Source organism: Aphelocoma coerulescens, assembly GCF_041296385.1.
Source record: "Aphelocoma coerulescens isolate FSJ_1873_10779 chromosome Z unlocalized genomic scaffold, UR_Acoe_1.0 ChrZ, whole genome shotgun sequence".
In the NCBI taxonomy this organism is placed as follows: Eukaryota; Metazoa; Chordata; class Aves; order Passeriformes; family Corvidae; genus Aphelocoma; species Aphelocoma coerulescens.
In genome coordinates, this window is record NW_027184085.1 from 2,692,341 (window position 1) to 2,705,536 (window position 13,196).

At 47.7% G+C, this 13,196-nt stretch overlaps 1 long non-coding RNA gene across 1 annotated transcript; it reads right to left on the bottom strand.

Moving 5' to 3' along the window:
- Window positions 1-7,707: 7,707 nt before the first annotated feature.
- On the bottom strand, window positions 7,708-10,681 carry LOC138103806 (uncharacterized). Its single transcript, XR_011147866.1, has 3 exons — window positions 10,612-10,681; window positions 9,601-9,655; window positions 7,708-8,135 (listed from the first exon to the last, which is right to left on the bottom strand). It is a non-coding gene; the product is annotated as an uncharacterized lncRNA (long non-coding RNA).
- Between the last annotated feature and the right edge of the window lie 2,515 nt (window positions 10,682-13,196).

Genomic DNA, 13,196 nt, shown 5'->3' on the forward strand with positions numbered 1-13,196 from the left:
CAGGTGTCAGCTGCACCTCTCAGCCTGGTGTCATCTGCAGATTTGCTGAGGTGCCCTTGATGCCTTTGTGTCATTAATGAAGATATTCAATAACACTGGTGCCCATATGGAGCCCTGAGGGGCACCACCTGTCCCTGATGTCCCCTGGGACTCTGAGCCACTGACCACAACCCTCTGGATGCCACCATCCAACCAGTTCCTAATCCATCTAATAGTTTGACTCCATCACTCCCCAGTTTGGAAGGAAGGATGTTGTAGGAGACCATGACAAAGACTTTACAGAGGTCCAGATGAATGACGGCTGCAGCTCTTCCCTGATCCACTGACACAGTTGCTTCAGCCAAGAAAGCCACTACGTTGAGTCACTCAGGATTTTCCCTTAGTGCAGCCCTGCTGTCTCCAATCACTTCCCTGTCCTCCATGTCCCTTAGCACAGCTTCTTTTCCATGATCTTCCCAGGCACAGAGGTCAGCCTGACAGGATGGTACCTTACAGGGTGTTACTTTCACCCCTTTTTAAAATGGGTACTATTTTTCCCTTTTTCTGTCACCCAGGACTCCTCAGTCACCCCAGCATGGGAGAAGCATCCATGAGGGTCAACAATCTGACATGGGCCAACAAGGTGAGTGACAGGCCAAGAAACACACCCTGGAGGGCTCAAATGGCACCAGACACTCAGCTCCTTGTTGACAGCAGCTATCTAAATTTTAGGTGGTCCCATTAGAGACGTCTCAATGTTTAAATGGGAAAACTTCCACTGGCTCCAGCACAGCCAGGACTTCACAGCACAACTGTGATTCTGCTGATTATGAAGATAAAGTGAGCACAGGTGTTGCTAATGTGAAATCACACTAAGAGTTTCTTCCACACTTTCCCCAGGGAGTTTTGCTCTGCCTTTGCATTTCCTATTGGGAATATAATTTTTTTGATCCACTTCTGTGGGAGACAGTGGTGACCTCCCCAGACGAGGGCAGGCTACCTGGGTTTGATGAATGTTAAATGACAGCGTGTCAAAGCACTAAAAAATATGTTGGCTGGAGTTTTACGTGGAGTTTTACAAGGTAGTAACATAGACTATAAGCTGGTGCATTTAGGCGCCTGGGTGGGGAAATGTATGAAAAATGCATGAGAGGTTTGTGTAAGAAATGCAGTTCACTGGTGTTTCATATTCATTTTTTTTTTTTCTTCAATGAAATTATCCTAAGTAATTTTTTTTTTTTTTTTGAGCTGAAGAGAAAGCACGTGCTCAGTAAGTGAGTTCAGCCACAGATTTCAGGGCCCTTAAGTACTCATTGACACAAGAGGCGACGACAGCTCTGCAGGAACCTTTATGGGTCTCTCAGGGTTGTTGGTTTTTTAAGCCTGTGTATTATGGATTTCCACAACAGGTGTTAACAGCTCAAGGCATCTTAATGCCTGCTGGATTAAATAATGCACGTTTTTAAAATTGCATGAAGTCTCTCCCACTGGGGAAATACTATCCTTTCCGCCTTTACTTTTTAAACGAAAATAAAACATGTATTACAAAAATTGCCACAGAAATGGCTAAAATCCACACCCAAAGCAACACAGAAGCTGGAATTCTGTGTTTAGCTCACTCTGCCTTTACCCAGGTCGTGAGGTTCCTGGGGCAGGTCAGAGCAGAGAGTGGATAGGTATGACCACATGAATGGCCAGGAAAGGTCAGCAGAGGTTACAGAGAATGGGACACTGGGATAAAATCACTGCTTAAACCAGTTATATAGTGGGTCTTTCATGCACTTGCAGCAATTCAGTCAGCATAAACCAGCTGAAAGTCTGAGCCAGAGCTTTGCTGAAAGGAAAGCATGAGTGAATGAACACATTGTTGGGAGTGGGGAGATACTGGCATCTCCTGGAGGGCCCATCCACCCCCAGAGAGGGACAGACACAGGACATGGTGCATCCCACTTGAGCACAGCTGCTTTTGGGAGACCCCCTGAGGCTCTGAACCCTCCACTCACGCAGAAAAGCCCACTCTGATGCCGCTGTGACCCAATGGGGCACAGCCAGTGTAGAAAGAACAGGTCATGCCATGCTCAACATGGGCAAGAGCAGAGCCTGGCCCAGAACCTCCTCTCCTGGGACCTAATGCTCTCTTGGACACCTGTTTTGGGAAGCTCTTCTACGGAAGGTGGGGAGTGTTTTGTTAAGAGTTTGGCTGCCCTTTGGGCATTAATCGTGGGTCTAAGAGCATTTATTAATGTCCTGTTGAAGTTAACAGCGAGGCACTGCTTCCCCCCCCCCTTTTCTGATATGCAAACAGTGGTGATTAAGCACCAGATTAAACATCTTCATGAATATTTAAAAGGCTGTTTTTGAAAGTTTCCTGTCCTTTTACGCTAATAGCCCCATTAGAACCTGTTTACAAGCCAGTCATGAGAGTAACTGTGTGCACTTAAAACACTGGAGAGTTCCCCAAGAGGAGTGCTTTAACCATGTGAGAATGGCAGCTGATCAATAGGGATCTTAAAGTAAGACTGTCTGCCTAAACCCAATGGAAACAACCCTTGCAGTACAGAGAGAAAGAGCTGGCAAGTGCCCAGCTGGTTAATTAGGGAGGCAAAACGGTAATAATAACAACCATAATATTTGCTTTAAGGTCCAGATGTCCAAGGCCTGGGTGTCTGGCTGCCACAGCACTTCTCAGAAGCTGCCTCAAAGATGTTGATGGCAGCCAGGAAAAGGCCACGGAAAGTTTTAAGTAAACTTAACAGCTTGCTGTTCCCTGGATCTTCTTATCTTTTACACATCAGACTCTGCACCCAGCCAGAGCCTAAATCAGGGATGCAGATAACGTGTGACAGCTGTTAATCATAGAATCACAAAACGGTTTGGGCTGCAAGGGGCCTTCAAGACCATCTTGCTCCTACCCCCTGCCATGGGCAGGGACACCTTCCACCATCCCAGGTTGCTCCAAGTCCCATCCAGCCTGCCCTTGGACACTGCCAGGGATCCAGGGGCAGCCACAGCTGCTCTGGGCACCCTGTGCCAGGGCCTCCCCACCCTCACAGACAGCAATTCCTTCCCAATATCCCATCTGTCCCTGCCCTCTGGCACTGGGAAGCCATTCCCTGTGTCCTGTCCCTCCATGCCTTGTCCCAAGTCCCTCTGCAGCTCTCCTGGAGCCCCTTTAGGCCCTGCCAGGGGCTCTGAGCTCTCCCTGGAGCCCTCCTTTGTGCAGCTGAACGTCCCCAGCTCTCCCAGCCTGTCAATAATGGATGCAATCTGCTTGTTATATTGAAGTACAACAGAATAAACATCAGTCCTACATGGTGTACACCCGTAACAGAATAGGTGGGAGTATTCAACCAGAGCTGTAAGGCCAAAATTTAAATCTAGCCCTGCCACATGTACCTGGACAGCTCTTGATCCACTCTCTGTTGCTCACCACACATCCACCACACCCCATTGCTCACTGTACCATATCACCACCACTTCACTGCCTTGTTCTGAGCCAAGAGGCCATGAAGCAGAAGGTGCCTGAGTCCAGCACAGGATGTAGGTGCTTAAATGCTGTTAAAAACCTGAGCTTTTGTGTCTGCTTTGTGCTACTGAGTGCACTGGAAAGAAATCTATTGACATCAGTGGGTTTTGGATTAGGCTCCCGCTGTGTTATTAAGTGAATTATTAATTATTAATAATAACATAACAGAAATCACATGTTGCCTTATTCAACCATTCAATTTTGCCTTATGTGGGGGTTTTTGAAAATGCAGTCGCCGAGTTTAAATACAAGTCTGGATTGATTGTTTAGCCTCCCTACTCATTGCCAAGGAGAGAGTATGCTTACATATGGGTGTCCAGTTTTAAATGAATATTGATTGACTGAAATTCATGCCGTCTGCTTCAGTTTAACTGTTTGGCAAAACTAGAGATGTCAATAAAACTGGATTGAATTTTGAATGGTATTAAAACTTTCTGGAGCCAAGGTAATCATGATGGAAAAAAGTAATAAAGGGCTGGAGACCTTACAAGTGTGGGGTTTTTCCTACTGCTGTGAAGCCCTCTGGGGCTAAAGGTGTTTAGTTCCAATGCTGAAAGACCAGCAGAGTTGCTAATGGCCTTTCAGTTCCTTTGGCAGCAGCAAATATAAATAGGCAAAGTAGATGCTCTAACTCCTCCCTTCCTAAAACTCGGCCAAAGGAGCACATTTATAGTGTTGCTTCAGTTAGTGAGGTTTGGAAAACTGACACCCATTCAAGCAAGAGGTGGCTGAGTGCGTGTCCAGGAGATTGTCTCTGAGCTTGTCCCCGTGGGACTGGCACTCACATGTCCTGCTGCCCTGAGGGGGACACGTCTGCCTCATCTGCAGCAGAAGTGGCACTTAGCAGAGTGGAGACCAGAGAGCTTGGGAAGAGTGGGTTTGGTGTGCAAGGGTGTGATGTAGTACATGGGGTTTACTTCCTGAGACAGGAGTTCATGGGGTAAAGGCACAGTGTGTGGTCCATGCACCTCTCTTCTCACTGCATCCCAGGGCCCCAGTAACTTTTATTTCACTTTTCTGCTTATTTATAAAAACTATTAACTGGTTACCCACTTGTTAGTGCACTTAGTGTGACTGGAGTTGGGTGGAATTAAGACATTGATCCTCCAAAATTGTTATCATATTTCTAAAGATTTTCTTGAGGATTTGTCCTATGGATTAATTCATATCCCTCAAATTTATTCATGTGCAGGTGTGGTTGCATAATCCAGCAGCGATCCAGGTATCAGAGATGCCTCCTTAAGCCCGCAATGATGAATTGTGGGCACTTAGGTTTGTCCTGGGAAGAAGTTGGTAGGAAAAAAGGAATCATTTTAAACTGAAAGAAAATAGGTTTAGATTGGGCATTGGGAGGAATTCCTGGCTGTGAGAGTAGTGAGGCCCTGGCACAGGGTGCCCACAGAAGCTGTGGCTGCCCCTGGATCCCTGGCAGTGTCCAAGGCCAGGTTGGACGGGGCTTGGAGCAACCTGGGACAGTGGAAGGTGTCCCTGCCCATGGCAGGGGATGGGACTGGATGATTATGAAGGCCCCATCTGATCCAAACCATTCTGGGATCCTATGAATTCATAAAGAGAGATAGAATCACTCACAGGGCTCACACACAGCCATGAGTAACAGCTGGTAGCAAAGGAAGGAATTGAACTGAGCTGTCGTGTAGGTCCAGTGTGCACCCCAAGCCTGACCAAGGACTTCAACCATCCACCTTAGCTTGGGGCTGGAACTGTCAAAGAGGCAAACCAGCAAGGTCAGGCTCAAAGGAAGGTGCAGTGCTGTGCAAAAAGCAGCTGGGCTGCAGGTGGCTTGTAGGCACCTCTTCAAAAACACCTCTCATGTCTTCTCTGTTGGTTTTTGTTCCTGGAAATTGGACTGTGACTTAATAGCATAACACCAGGAAAGCTAGTCCATGATATCCTTATGTTTCTACTCCTGCAAAACTGGTGTCTGTGTTTATTACCTACCAATTAATTAACAAACATGAGTGAAAGCAGATAGGAAAGATTTTAATTTCTGAGCCAAACTAATTTGCAATGGTGCTCCTTTGAAATCAGTTATGTGCTTTCTAAACATCAGCTCACCAAAGTGTGTTAGCATTGCTGTGAAAGAAAAGTCCTTTTTTAGGTATGTGATATAGGGACTTACAAGTTTATGCTAGAGACAAATCCTCATAATTTTTTTCCCTGGTGTCAAAATCAGCTGAAGATATTTTTAGGCCTCTTCTCAGTATTTTTCTGTTATGATGAGGTACACTCCTCTTGCAGAGATAGAAAATTCTGGTTTCTGAGTGGCATTTCACTATTTGAGGCTGAAAGGTGACCCTGAAGACAGAGGGGTTATCACACATAAAGGGAAGCTGAACCATAGTGGAGGAACTGGAAAAGTAGGGAGGGCATGAGGAAAGGGAATTAAACTGCTCCTGCCACTGGTCAAAACTCAGTAGCCCTTGAAACTTCTATGACACCAATGAAGTCCTGGGCTCTGGAAATGCCTAAATTATAATTGTGGGGATGGCAGCAACAAAGGAATTGGCAAGGTAGGAGTAGGGGTGACAAGGTGAGCTGATGTCAAGGCAGAAGCCAAGCCATCAGCTTGCCTGAGTGGTCCCATCCCCAGCAGGAGGTGGTGGGAGCATCAGGCAGAAAAATCACAGAACCATTTATGCTGGAAAAGATCTCCAAGCTCATTGAGTCAAACCATTCCCACAGCATCGCCCAGCTCACCATTAATCCATGTTCCCAAGTGCCAACCCCTCCAGGGATGGGGACTCCACCACTGCCCTGGGCAGCCTGTGGGGTTGGACAACCCTTTCCATTAAGAAATTTTCCCTAATATCCTATCTAAACCTCCCCTGGCACAACTTGAGGCCATATCCTCACCTTTTGTATTAGGTGTAGGTGCCATAAAATTTGCTGCTGCCTGTTTTGAAAATCCCCTGTGTCCAACGTAAAGATTGACTCCATTGGGTCGTTGCTACGTTTTTAAATTTGACAAATCGTTAGGAGCATTGTCCTTTGAATCATAGAATAGTTTGGTTTGAAAGAGACATTAAAGACCATCTTATTTCAACACCCTGCCATGGGCAGGGACACCTTCTACTAGACCAGGTTGCTCCAAGCCCCATCTAGCCTGGCCTTGAATTTTTCCAAAACGCATCCAAATTTATGAAAGGAATGGGTCAGAAGGTGGATTGATCTTATGGTGCATGAAATTAAAATTTGGATGTCTAGGAGGAAAGACTGGCAGCAATCTTCTATCCTGATGAATCTGGAAATACCTGACTCAAACTATGAAGTTACTCCATAGTTTCTAAATTCTTGGGAATCTTTCATTTTATGCAGCTTTTCAGAGATGTTTTTAGCTATGATATTTGGTTATTTATTTATTTTCTACTGCATTATGAAAAAGTGGGAATGAAGGCTAGGGTATATTTGAGTTTTTAACTCAACTACATTTTATAAAATCTCTCTGAGATGCTGGTAGATGAATGATGTTCCCTAAACACATTCACACACATACAAGCATCCTTTCCAGGTGCATAAATTGAGGCTTGAAGAAGAGATCGTATTTTTCCAACTTAGATATGTCAACTGAGAAATCCCAATCCAAAGGAGATTGATTTTCAGAAATGCCCAGTCTGGACAGATGAGCAGCACACCAGATTACTCACAGGGCACTCTTATTTGAGAGCTTATCTTTAAAACGTTGGTCTATAAATGGCTCTCTGCAAGGTCACGCCGTAATTCATTGTACTAAGGACTAAAATTCCAGGTTTCTGGATGCACTCTGGCATGATCATACTGCTATACTTTGCCCCACTGATATGGTTATTTGAAGAATTATTTAAGAGATTCTGTTGTGACAATCTGGGATGTTTGGCACAAGTATCTGCTTGGAGAAGACTGCTCCGACCTGGGGAATCTCACCTCAGAGGCACCAGGGAGCCACTCGTGATGTCCCTGCCCATCTCAGAGGGGTTGGAAACAGATGATCTTTCAGGTCCTTTCCAAACCAAACCATTCTACGGTTCTTCGATATCAGTCATGAAATGCATCTTAGGGAGCTTTAACCCTTGAGTCCTACAGCCGCTGGTTTCAGACGGAAAAAATAATTCCCGTGATTTTTAAAATAGCTGTTTTAAAAAAAAAGCAGGTGCCTGGTATAATTACCTTATGTGCTGAAGTAATAAATCATTTATTTGCCATTGTCTTGGGGTGAAAAAAGCCATTGAAATGGCTTTTTTTGGGAGGAGAGAATTGACACCTTCCTGTGCCTGCTCTGGTTGCTCTCCTCAATTCACCAAGCACCATTAAAAGTGGAGTACAATTATCTCAGCAGCATTGCAATGTTGTGATAACGTATTGTTATCACAACAATATCACTTGTGCCTACAACATTTGCAAAGCTGATGACACTTCCTCAGCCAGTAGAAGGGGTTTTGCTCCTTGAAAGACAACCTTGCTTCTGTAAATTTGTCCTAGATTGCTGGGCCCTGAGTGGCTGTGGGTTTTGGGTTTGCCGTCCTATTTCAGCTGTGAAGGTGCAGCACTGAGCTCTCTCCCAGCCAGCCGATCCTGCTGTTTCTTTAGCTCCCAGTTTAACTTCAATGGGAGTCCCAGGTGCACAGAGGAGAACCTTTAATGGATTAAACAAATAGAGCAAAGTCAAATAGAGCACACATCCATAACGTGCACGTCTGCGTACACTTGTACCTGCATTTATACACACACAGGTACAGGGAGAGAGCAGACAGAAAAACAATTAAAAAAAAAAAAAAAAAAAACTTTTGGGAAAGGTTTCCTTCATAAAGCTGAGCTCCATGCAGCAGCACAATTTATATATCTCTCATTTCTGCATCATTTCTGTGCCGTGGTCAAAGAGTATTAGAGGATACATTTCTGTTCTAAATTACATCTGGGTAAATCCAGAGGAATTCCCCTGAGCCACGTTTACCTCTAAGATTTTGCCTACGTGGGGACACTCAGGAAAATAACCCAAATTAGCTGAAGGTGAGAATTTAAAAGTGGATTAATTAAACTGCGTGAAACCCCTGTGAAGGTTGTTCTTATTCAGAATTCAGGTGGTCTTCATTCAATTTAATTTAATTCACTTTGGAAATTAATTCAGATTAATTGTCCTAACAGTTTTTATGTACCTATTCTAGATTAACACTGGGGTAATAAAATGAATTGTAGCCCACTGGCTTCAAGATTATTTTTAGATTTATACCAGGAGGCTCTGGGGGAAGATCGTCCCCTGGGTGTCCAGAAACCAGTGCTTTGCTTGTCAAGACAAAGGAGTGGAGGATGTTTCTGGAAATAGATAAGCAATATTCTTTTCACTTTTGGGGCAATTGTTTAAAAGATCTGACAATAAAAAGAAGGTGACAATGGCAACACCGCAACAGGTTAAATAGCACTGCTTTTGAGCCCTGAGTGGGGTGCCCACAGACTTGCTTTCCACTGGGGCCTGATCCTGCATGTATGATATTCCTTCTTGGTGGGAAAAAAAAATTCTTTGACATCAAGAGGAACAATATTCAAATCTCCTCATTCCAGACAATCCGATTTTGCAAGCCTGGAGCCAAATGAAAATCAAGACTATGGCAGAGAGGGCCCATGATGTGGAAAAGGAAAAACTGCTTTAAAGAGATAACTGCTCCCAATATACTCCCCAGAGGAGACAACTCTTATTAAGGGCTTCTTCTTGAGATGTCTGCCTAAAGGCTTCTTCAGAAGGGATTTAGTCATTTACAACTCAGATCTGGAGTTTGAAGCCCCCTTTTTACTGCATGGTAGCTCAGAGGTCCTGCTCCTACCTCCTTCCACTGAGATGGAGCTGAGCTTGGGCAGCGGGGACAGCAGAGGTGACAAGTACCCATGCTAGGCTGGGGACACTGCAAGAAGCCCAGCCAAGGAGAGAGGGGGAAAAAAAAGATTTCTGAAGCTGTTTAGGATCAGATAAATGCCTGTGGTCAAGCAAACAAATGAAATGCCAAATAATAAACAACCCACCCAAACTTATTTCTGAAAGATTTTATGTGGTGGTGTGTGTGTTTCTCTGAAGCACCCGGCACCAGTGAAGCGGGATTAGACCAAACCTGCTCCTGTCTGTTAAATCCTTTTCCATATTCAGATTTTAAATGTCAAAGATAGCTAAAAATAAAGAAAGAAAAAGAAACTTTCAATCGATCTAGAAAAAATAAATGCTACCTCCAGCCTGCTGGAGCTGTGCTAAAATCATAACTACGCTCATAATGCAAACATTTAAAAAGCAGCGATTCTGATGGGATGGGATTTGGGAAAGGGTTGGGGGTGTACCGCCCGGACCACCTCAGAGCCGCCCCCCAGACTTTGCAATTTGAAGTGAAAATGTTTTAATCCTTAACGGGGCAGTAGCTGCAGCAGGAAACCCTAAATCCCTGCTCCACCACTGTCACCCTGGGGACATGCGGGACACTGTGGCTCGCCGCTCCTCGGCAGAAAAGCGAAGGGAAGGAAACACGGGCTCCCCAAACCGTTTTGCTGCGGTGCCCCCGCAGCAGCCGCCACATCGAGCGGAGAGACGCGCAGGGTGCCGCGGAGCGGGGTGAGCCTCCCCGGCGGCGTAGGGAGAGCTTCAACATGGATATTTTGGGGGGCAGCTCCCACCCCCACTCCCGGCACCACACAGCGCCCCGGTGCCCAGGGTTCCCTCCAGCTCCTCGGGGCGGAGAGGCAAGACCCGGCCCTGCAAACCCCTGGGTTCACGCATCAAACCAAATTCGCTTATTGGGCAAATTTGACCTGTTTCTTGGCCCAGATAGGTTTCAAACACTTTCTCTGTTATTTTATTTTATTTTTTTTAAGACGGGGCACGGGGGACTCCGCAGTCCCTAGAGCGTCCCTCCCCTTGCCCGTAAATTGGTCCGGCTTCTCCCGAGAGAAGAGGGACGGGGGGACCGGGTAACCTCAGGACTACTTTCCTCCTCCCCAGCCCGACACCTTCGGGTTCCCTTCCCCTACGAGGGTGTCCCACAGCAGCTGGGACAACAGGTGATCTCCCTTTGGGGTCCAGGAGCCCCCTTTGCTTGGGGAGGACGGGCACACACCACTCTCCCGTCCTCGCATACCTTGGGATGTACACGGCGCGTAACCGCACAGACTTCGGAACTCCTCGCAGCCAGCTAAAGGCTGTTCTCTTAATGAATTACTAATGAGTTAAAATTGGACAGCCGGCTTAATTAAAGCGTAGAGGCAATGTGTTTACCACATTGTAATTGAACTCATTAGGGCTCCGGCTTTGTGTTTTTAAGCAGCCGCCTTGTTCCGCACGTCGAGTGATCTGCGGGAAGCGTTTTGCTGGGGACGGGGGCTCTGCGGGAGTGCGAAGGCTTGGAGGAGGTGGCAGTGCCCCCCCCCCCCTCCCCCACCCCTTCATCTCCCTCAGGGACTTCTGCTTGGGGGGACACCCTTCCCTCTGTCCCTCAAAGCACTCACAGTTTGGGGGGCCGGGGACTTGCCCGCGTTCGTTTTTGTGGGGAAAACAGGGAAGAGGCAAAGGAAATTTTGGGGAAAGAGGGGAAGTTTGGGGTGGGGGGAGCTTGGGGAAGCAGAGTCCGCCCCTGCAACAGGGTCCCTCTTGCCCCCCCTCCAGGCGGGGAGAATGTGGGGGGTGTCCTCCTCCCCTCCTCCGCAGCCGTCGGGGCGGACCTGCCCCGGGGTAGCGGCGGGGCGGGGGCGGCCGCGGTTCTCCCCCCAGCGAGGGGAGGGGGCCGGGGAAGGGGGCGGCTTCCCCGCACCGCTTGCAAGGCGCTGCCTGGCTGCTAGAAGGCGTCCGAGACCCGACCCACCCGCGGCACAGCCGCCGCGGCAGACGCGGGAGCCAAACTTACGCACCGCGGAGCTACCGCGGAGCGAGAGCGGCCCCGCGCCGGCCGCACCCCCGGAGAGCCCATGGAGCCCGGGTGTCCAGGTAAGCGTGGGGCTGGGGCGGGGTGGGGTGAGTGGGAACCTTTTGATTTGGGTGTATCCATCTCTTGCCGGAGCAAATAGCAATGTCGCTCTCTGTCGCGATAGGTCGCAGGGTCGTGCTGGCCGTCGCGGGGAGGGCAGCGGAAGGCGCTGTTCGCTGCCTGGTGGGAGAGCGCCGATGGGAGAGAGGAGCCCCCCGCAAGTTTGGGCAGCTGCGGAGGGAAGGGGCGATGGTTCGGAGCCGCGCCGCTCATCCGTTCCGGACGCGCGGCTCCTCGTTCCCGTGTCTCTTACACATATGTATATTTGTATATATAGAGAGAGAGAGTTTTTAATTTTCCCTACGAATCATGAACTTTGGGCCAGGTGTGGAGATCGGAAGGGACGAGCGGGGCTGCCTGGCCCCAAGTCCAAAGCGGGGACCTCCCGGGCCCCTGGGGAGGAGAGTGCACGGAGATCTCGGCGCCCGCGCAGCGCTGCGCGTCCTGCCGGCACCGGGATGGGGTGGGGGTGTGTGGGTGTGTGCACAGTGCTGCGCCTCTGCCCCAGACAGGTCGGCTTCTTCCCCCTGGAAAGACCCTCCTTGCCCGGGAATGGGCTGATTTTGCGGGAGAGGTGGGAAGAGAGGCCACCACCAGCCTGTGAGAGGCGTCTCCTCTTAATCAACGGCTCCGATGTTTAAAATCCGGAGGAAATAATAAATATTTTAGATTATTATTAATTAGTATTTTTTTTACTGGCGGCAACTCCAAAGCTTTGGGGGTCCGACAGCTGGAGCCGAAGCGGGGAGCCCTCGGGGAAACCCTTTTCCCCGCCCTCCAAGCTCTTCCTCAGTGTGTTGCCTGCTTGTTGCACAGCTCCTGCCCGTCGGCTGGCCCGAAACAGGAGCTCATCCCGATCTGTACAACCCTTTGGAGACATCCATATGGACCTGGCTTTAGGGAAGTTTGCGTATAGTAAAATCCGGTACTATACAAATCACTTTTTTTAAATGATAATGTTAAAATCGTGGCAAGGGGTAAGGGAGCGAGAGGTATGTGGTGGTAAGGGAAGAGGAAAGAAGTTGCTTTTGGGTGTAGAGAGAGGGAAGGTGGCAAGCCAGACCCCGAAGTGGGTAATGGGAACTATCAAAGAGTGCAGAAGCGTAAAAGCCAAACACTCCCAATCCCCACAGGTTGTTTATTCCTCGTAAAATACAACTCTACATAGCAGGAAGTTACTGCAAACATTTATCAATAATGAATGAATCTCCTGTAATAAAATACACTCATAATTAGCTACAGTCAAGTACGTACATTACGCCAAGGCTTTTGCAACTCTTTGTTGAAAATCCGACTTAGATAAATCCTCTTAAACAGCCTTTTAAGAAGGAAAAAAAAATAAAAACCAGGAGCAAACCACCACCTAGCATCTCTCCTCATTTTCTGCCGTTTCTGAAACTCAAACCGTAACTACTCCTGAAATATAACGGAAAAGTCTTCGGTGAATTCAGAAGAGTCATTAACATTCAGCTTTAAGTGAATGTTAACAGTAAATAAAGAAATCTCTTGATTGTAATAGTTGCAACAAAGCAATAATAAACCAGTGGGCGGTCATCAGTAATGATAAATGTATCATTATTACTGCGGGTTGGGGAGCAGGGTTTGGAAAGTACTTCAGACTTTTTAGTGGCAAGCTTGGTGGCAATTCGTTTCTTAGCCTGGGAAAAGGCGGGGGCGGGGAACGCCATATAATTTTATACACA